Genomic DNA, 8,882 nt, shown 5'->3' with positions numbered 1-8,882 from the left:
CTATCCAGAAGCAGTTTCAGATTAGAGAGAGCAAGTATGAACTAAGGGGAATGTGCATGTTCACAAAGATAAAGATCAGTGGAATCTTTTAGATGAGGAAATGAAAACGCTACAAAGATTAAAAAAATATATACTATATATACTATAAAAGGGAGGCATGTATGGCAGTGTTTATATTTGGTTATTTTTTGTTTAAAATAGAATGTAAAAAGGGTAGGTGTAATAAGCAAATGCTTCAACCTACACCTTTTCGCTCAGTATAGATAAGAAACGAGTTCAGATGATACTGTATGAATTAAGGTGACACTTTGTTTTTTTACCATTTATCATTGATGTGATGTGTATCTATGTGGTCGAAATAAAGTAAACTAAAAGACTTTTTTCCTACTTTCATAGATTGATAAATACTAACAATACATTTAAAAAAAAACACAAAAAAGTGCCATTTTAGTTCAATCAGTTCTCCCCACCTAGTGATATTTCTATTATGAGTTGAGTTGTTGTAGCCTCCTGTTGAGTTGAGTAGTTCCAAGATTTTGAATCTGATGTGTATCTGAAGGATTTATTGGCTGAGCCCTTCCTATCACATAGAGAAATCTGACGCAAATAATAAGGTTGTGAATTATTTTTTTCTTCCTTTCTTTCTGCTTCCAAATGGGAGTTCCACTGCAGTGTTGTACAAACCTTTTATAAGAAATAAATACTGAACTTTTTACGAGTTTTTATGACTTGAATAGCTCTATTTGGGAATAATAAATCATTCTCGAATTACTGGGATGAACAATGGTCGGGAGACATTGTGATACTGTTGTGTTAATCAGGTGCTTTATTTCTTCTTTGCAGCAAAAAGAAAAGAAAAACAAACTACTGTAGCGTCACTATATATGGAGAAGCATGCACAGTGTCTGTGCCATCTGCGGCTTACGGTACTTCTCTACACACACATGGGAGAGCCTCACTTCCCATAAAAAACCCCGCCAGACTACGTCACATACACACGTTGCCCACGTGGACGCCTGTCTTAAAGGGGAAGGGTTGGCCAGTAACATTAGTAATGGAAAATGAGAGCTGTGCAAGATTTCCTTTTGTATCAAGCAGCAAAAAAGTTGTAGCGTTTACATCGCACGTCCTGCAATGTGAATGTGGCACATGCGCGCATCGCGATGCCGATGCTGAAACGATATATCGTGCAGCCGGTGCTTTGTCGAAGAATATATTGACTTCTATGTTATTTTGCTGTGTTGAGAATAGGAATAGGTACATCAGTGTGTCCAAATGTCCCTGAAGTGGACAGCTAGAAAGATGTCCTAAAGCTTTTCTCATTAGCTCCCACATTTCCTCCTATCTGATAGGTGTGTGTGTGTGTGTGTGTGTGTGTGTGTGTGTGTGTGTGTGTGTGTGTGTGTGTGTGTGTTGAGAGTGAGAGAGATTCCTTCTCCCTCACTGGTGGCTATTGATTGAGTCTTTGGGGCTGAGAAACAAGATATCACACAGCAACCAATCTCAGTTTGGATTATGTCATATCTATCTCTCTTTCTGGCTTTTCCCTCCACTACACCTCTACTCTGGATTCCCTTCACTCAAGTGGACAGATCTTCAAGGTGGAAAGAAACTCACCAGACATCCCTAGATATCGAACTCCCCCGTGAATCTCCACAAATCATTTTTAGAGGTTGCCAATTATACAGCTAAAACTTCCAAGGACTTTTTACAAGTCTAAGGTAAATTTAAATTCAGCTATAGCGAACATAGCTCTGCAACATCTATCCAACAAAGGAAAGAATCTCTGTCTGTTGGTCCGTCTTACGGTCTGTCTATCTGACCATGCGCAAAAGAACAAAAGAATGTCACACACAACACACCATAAGTCGACATGGAGTCCACTGTGTGCTTCAACATACTTTTGTTTTAATAAAAAGCAGTTCAGGTTTGTTCCTTTTTTCAAGCAACCTTTATTGAAATCAGATTTTTGAACAGGGTTCGTCGGCACATTCAGGTTAGTCTATATCCACGACGTTCCACATACGGGATTGCTCTGGTGCCGCAGGAAATTCCGCCGGATGCATGTATTTTCGCCGATGTCCGTTTCCTTCTGCTTTCTTTGTGTTGGCGTTCTAAACTCCGGTGGATTTGTAAGGACTATGGTTAACTGCTCCTCAGATCTCTCCAGGGTAAATCCAGACATCAAGCTAAACTATCTGTCCTGTCTGAGTTTTCTGTTGCACAACTCTTTTACAGCAGCTCCGTGCGGAGCTTAGCACCGCCCCAGACGATTGTGATTGGTTTAAAGAAATGCCAATAAACCAGAGCACGTTTTTCGCCCATCACAGAATGCTGTGTGGACTAGCCAGACCCTCCTCCGCTCCGCAGCATGTGGTTGGTCTGGCAAAGCGAGACTACATTCAGGGTGACAAAGACGTTCACGTAAAGTAAACAAGCCACGTTAGCCCTCCAAGCTAATGCATTCTAACTACTGTAGCCGAGGGTAATACAATAGAAACACGAAGGCTCTGTATTCTGAACCAGCATGAACAAAGACGACCAAAAAACTTGTAAACTCCCATATTGAAGACTAGCTTTACTTCTTCTGTTTCTACCCTTCACAATAAAAGCCAAACTTGAATTCACTCTGGCTAAAAGGCAAATCAATAAAATAGCTTACACAATGCTAACAACATTTTTGCAGACACTAGATATCAAACAAAAGCCAGAGGCTGTATCGTAGTTGCTGTAAGCTGTAAATTCATCGCTGCAAAGCAGAAGGCAAAAGAAAATGTTATGTCGGAATCCACTTTTTACAGTTAGCTGCTGCCATCTCACTCTGACTCAACCTGGGCCCGGATCTGCAGCCTGTTTAATGAATGTATAGTAAGAGCTGCCTATACCCCATCACTGACGTTTTAACTCTCAACATACTTTTCGCATGTGAGTATAATATTACAACAGACATGAAAAATTCAAACCAATTTGTTAAGGAATCTATGTGGTTCTTCATTTTAAAACACTGCTTGACATCTGGCTCATATTAGTGTGCGAGAGAAAATGAATAACCCATGGAGATGGCAGGGTTCTAATTTGAACATGGGATCTATATCTGTATATGCATGTGCGTGCATGACTGGTTTCATCCTGATTTGGCATTGTGGTAGTACATATGTACCAGGCTCGGGGCCCTGAGTCCGTCTCCCATTTCACTCTTGAATTTTTAATTTTAAGTTTAAGTTTTAAGTTTTTTTTTTAATTTAAGTTTGGGAAAATGAGCCCTGTAATGACACTTTGACCCACACTGCTGCCTCTGCATCTTCAAGGAAACTTGCAGTTAATGCAGCTACTCTTAATTGCATGAAAAATACTAGCTTTGGTTGAATGCCAATTAGTAGCATCTGTCAGCTTCAAAAATAAAAAGAGGTCTGGCAATCAGTGGTTTCACATATTCACAACACACGAGACAGAACTGGGCAGGTTTTCTGAGAGCTGCCACTTAAAGCGAAAGGAAACAGGACTTTTTAATTAAACAGGTTTATTGTGTCCATTGTATATCAAGAATACTCTTAAATTACTGTTTTATATTCATCATGGTACAAAAAACTATATTTTTCATTCTGATGTTCATTGACAACATTTACAAGTTGGCTCAGCCTCAAACCCACAGAGCACTTGTGGGATGCAGTCAGGGGAGTTGTGGCTGTGGCAGTGGGGTGTGGTGCATCTGTCTGGGCTGGCATGCAGCTGTATAGCTGGCATGCTGCTGCAGTCGCAGCTGCAGGTAATTGGGTCGTCAGTACTAATGTCTATTTATCTCTCCTGCAGTGAAACTGGCGTGGCTCCCTGCTGCTGTCTTCATGCACTGGCAGAACATTCTCTGGACCATACAACTTCATGGCACACCATTCACAGTTAGCCTCAGTATATGCAGGACAGCAACAATCTCCAGGTGTAAATTCTGGACTGCATACATGTGCCTTCTAATGACCATCTGTCTGTCTTTTGACTAGCCTGCCTACTTGCCTCACCCCACTGATAATTCGCTTGCCTGGTCTGCCAGCCATTGCTGACTACCCAGACCACGTACAGACCACTTTTGATTGTACCTCCTGAGTCAGCTTTTTGGTACCAGATCTGTGGGCTCCAGAGTTACGGACAAGAGACTGTGATGAGAGAGAGAATAGCGTATTATGTTCAAAAGGTTTAGTCCAACTGAAATTAAACTGCATGTTTTTCTGCTACAGCATACAGATCTGCTTCATGATCAACACGTCCTGTCCTTTTTTGTTTTGGTTTTGGTGTTCTCTATCACATCGTCCATATAGCAGTTAGTTTCGTGGTCTTGCATTGCAAGCTCTATCTCCACAGCGCTGTGGAGTAAGGTCTGGCTCCTCAACACATACATTGCAGGATAGGAGAAAAAAAACGTTCTGGGTTGTTTGCATTTCCTTAAACCAATCTAAATCGTCCTGGGCGCAGCTAAGCTCTGAACGCGGCGAAGGTGGTTCTGTAAAATGGTCTCGGGAAGGAACTTGTTTTGGTGAAACATTTGCACCCCCGATAAAGTTAAATGCCACGTAAACTATTAAATAAATTAACTGTTCACACAATACAGTAACGTGAACTATTTAGATTAGCTGGATACATGGTTAAAGGTAGATTGCCCTTACCAGTGTATCGCCATGTGTACTTCGTCCATAGCAAATGACCAATCAGTCCCAAAATATCCCAGTTTGATTGTTAATGCCGTAACGTTAAACATATTCTTTGTAAATCTTTACAATCATTCCCCAAAAGAACCAAGCAAGCCTGCCTTTGTTGCACGAGCCACATTTTCTTAAAAACTTGCCATTTTCAGCGTGTAGCTTGCTAGCTCGAAGTTTGTTGTTTCCCGAAACAGAGTTTTGCGAGGCGAGGGACATCCGGGAGGGACTATATAGCAGTCAACTGCAGTTGCATTAAGTAAATTGTCATCATTTTATTAATGGCTTTCATTGTCTCTGACAACACAATACATAAAGAGCAGACTTTAAATCACAATGCCTTGAAGCTTATGTCTCCTTTGCATTTACTAGCATGGACATGTCTTTTGGCACCTCAGCTTTCTCAATTGGCTGCTAACCTATGGTCTATGGGGAAAATGCTCTTGGGGCCATAGAGGATCTTTTATGTTGCGTCGGCTGGAAAAACTGGCCAAGCAGAGCCACCACACTGGGAAAGAAGATGCATTTTGCTGGAGGACGTGTGGAAAAAATGTGAGTCGAAGCTAAAAAACGGTCTCATGGTAAGATTGTTAGTAACATGAGGGAGGCGTACAGTAATTTATACATGTAGAGAAGCGACAGTAACACTAATAATTAGAATAGACAAATGCAATGTTTGGCTGTACATAACTGTTTACCATGGATGTGTTCACTGTTGCCAGGCAGCCTGCTTCCCTTTACTTCCAATCTCTACATATTCTCTACTATTCCTTGCTTATTCAAATTATTTTGTTCGTACGACCCCCAACGTTTCAGAAAATACTGCAACGATCAATGCGATGAGCAACATCTACGGAGGCCCTAATGCACTATTGCGTGAGTATGAACAGAGCTTAAGTCAGTCAGTCAGTTCATCGGTTAAATACTAAACCAAACACAGAGAGGAAGTAGAGGAGGCACAGCCTGGCCTTCAGGTCCTCTTAAGGATGAATAGAGTTGGAGCTTTTGTCTCCATTGGTACAACCGCATTCACACATCTACACACTTGAATCTATACATAGCAGAGCAAGAGTACACACAAAGTGTCAGTGGCAATACAAAATTACAAAAAGACACTGAATAATGTGAAATGTGTAAAAAAAAGAAAGAAAAGGGACTTAGCGCCACCTGTGACGATTGTGATTGGTTTAAAGAAATGCCAATGAACCAGAGAGCACGTTTTTCTCCCATACCGGAATGCTGTGTGGACTAGTCAGACCCTCCTCTGCAGGGCTGTGGAGGAAGGTCTGGCAGACTACTCTTACATACTACGTCATCTTACAGCGAGCTGCTGCTATTCCCGGTGCGTTCCATACAGACGGTAAAGGGTGTGGGGTGAGTTGGGAAAGAAAACGGGTTGCCTTTAGAAATGCTTACCCTGTCTCCATGGATGCATTAACCAACAACAGGAGCTAAATGAATACTGTAGCTCAGGTTAAAAAAAATGTCATGCTCTAGCACGTCCATCTCCCGTTTTTCAAAGACAGGCTGTGGTGGTATAGTGCAATGACTGCCGGTCTCCTTCACCCTCGTATTTTCTCCTTTGGCCTGTCAAATTATACTCTCACTACCCTTTAACCACTCTTTTTCTCTCTGAATTCCCCCTCAGTTCTGTCACTTGGGCAAACTCCTGCCACATTTAGTCAATTTTCCAAATTTAAAAACTCTATCTCATTATCACGGTTGACAACTTAATAAAACACCCCGGTGTGCCTTTGCCTTTCCATAACAATCAACATGATTTAGCCTCCTGTTGTTTAATGAAGAAAACACATTAAATTGACTTTTAAGTCAGACTGTCTGATCATGTGTAAGAGTGGTGTGATGAGAGTGGTTCTTTTAAGGCGCTTTAATGGCTACAACAATATAAGCTCATAGAAATCCAAATGTTTTCCTCTCACCTATTCTTCCAGAATTTACAGGAACCTTAAGTGCTGCTATATGTAACTTTAATGTTTCTGAAACTGTCTAATGTTCCATCTGATGATCATAAATGGTCCGTGTACTTTTTTGTTCATTCGATTTTCATTTCATGCAGGTATTAAAAAACAAAAGACGAATATGTAATCCTAATTAAAATAGCTCAGATTAATGTCAATTTGAATAAATAACAACAAAATATGTGCAGACAAATTTCATAATATTAGGTATAAAGTTCATGATTCAACCAGGTTAAATAAGATTAAAATGAATATCCAAGTTTTAGTAGTAATGCATCCTATTAGTTTGTCATGTTAAAAGGTGTCCTGGTACTTCAAGATACTGCCGTTGTATCAGCCAATCAGAATGTCTGTAGCTCTTCCTGTTGCAGGAAGAACTGCAGTGCATGAGATGAACGCTAGGAGAAAGACGTTACTGAGCCAGTGAGCGAAACAAGAGTAGCAAACAGTGTTTTAACCTCTCATATTTTATTTTCTGAAGTGTTTTACGTTACATTCTGTCTACACAGGTAGACTGTGGTTTATTTTGCTGTTATTTAGCAAGTTGACCAAAAGTTAGAAGTGTGAATGTTCGAATGCTTGAAGCCACGTTATACGCTGCAAGCAGACGGTAAAGATGGCGAGCCTCCCGTGAGAAGATCTTCGACCGACGATCACATTGAATCTGTGTGGTTCACCTGCATGCTGTACAAGGACAGGCTTAATTAGCCTTCCATCAAGTCATTTAGGAATGGCATGAATGTAAAGGATGCTCATTAATATAAAATAGTTGCGCACGATATTTAACAATCAGTCTTTGCTCATTGTTCTACTGTTATGTTGCTTTTTAAAAGGTCAAACAGCCCTTACCTTTAGAATGTGTCTGACAGATGGCGGTGGCAGCATTTATGCATTCATGAAACGCCTGATTACCATTATCCATAAGGTGAAATTATTCTTTTGACATATTTTTGACGTGCGCATGTCTTCTGTTCTGAGTGCTTTGACAGAGTGTAGCCTATTGCATTGGGCAGGTGATTCTGACCCAGCTGACATTTCACTGTAATATATAAAAGTCTTGATATGACATCAAATTCTTTAACAATGAGAACATCTTTGCTCATCAAAGCATCCAACCTTCTTTGTCATTTTGTACATTTCATAAATCTTCTATGGCAGTTACAGGGACAATGAGCAAAGGCAAAGTCATTTTACCTTGACTGTGATGTGTCCTAGCAAAAATGCGAATATTGTATGTGTAGCATGAGGAGACAATGTTCAGCAGTGCAACAAATGTAGTATTATTACTGAAAATCAAACAGAATTCTTTACACAGCAGTGCTTTATTCGACTGTGTTACTGGGCAACCTGATCTCACAGATTTCCGTGAAATGAACACCCCTTAACTCAAAATCTGTGGCAGTTTTACGGAATTGCCGAAAATTCCGTGATGGCCCCATGGAAGAATTCCGTGAAATGAACACGGCCCCTTAAGTTAAGGAAAAGGTTGTGGCGGGACAACGGGATGGTTGGATTTAGGGAAACAACAACGGACGGTTGAGTTTAGGAAAACAATAACGGGACACGGGACAACAATGGGACGGTTGACTTTAGGAAAAGAAGAATAGGACAGTTGAGTTTAGTTAAAGAAGAACGGGACGGTTGCATTTAGTAAAAAAATTGGTTTAGGAAATGTAACACGTGAGACACAAGCTCCGGTCTCCTGGGTGAAAGTCCTGTGTTTTCCACCCCAACCAACCTCCCTACACTGATTTTCGGCCTTTCATACTTCTCGCTACCGTAGTCGCTCTTAATGCTACGTCATCTTCTCACTGACTTTACTTTGGCATTGTTGAATTTTCACACATTCCGTGCCACCACCACCACGTAATTCGCTGTTAACAGTTCGTGATCATTTCACTGAATTCTGTGAGACCAGGCTGTACTGGGGTGAGTATTGTGATTACAGTAACTTGTAATGTGTTATCTCCAAAAGTCAGTAGTAGTAGTTGTATTTATTATGATTTTGTAAAATGTTTTCAATGACAAAAATAAGGATTATCAACCAGATGACAAAACAATAAGTTTTATACTTTCAGCAACTAAAAGAAATATCCACCATCAATGCAGTTCCAGACAATTGCATGTATTTGAGAAAATTAACTGATCACCAAACAATTTGTCTATTGGTAATTTTTCACCAAAGGCTGCTTATTAAATAATTAATTCATTTTGC

Source organism: Perca fluviatilis, chromosome 1 (assembly GCF_010015445.1).
Source record: "Perca fluviatilis chromosome 1, GENO_Pfluv_1.0, whole genome shotgun sequence".
NCBI lineage: Eukaryota > Metazoa > Chordata > Actinopteri > Perciformes > Percidae > Perca > Perca fluviatilis.
Note: the sequence above shows the minus strand (reverse complement) of the source record.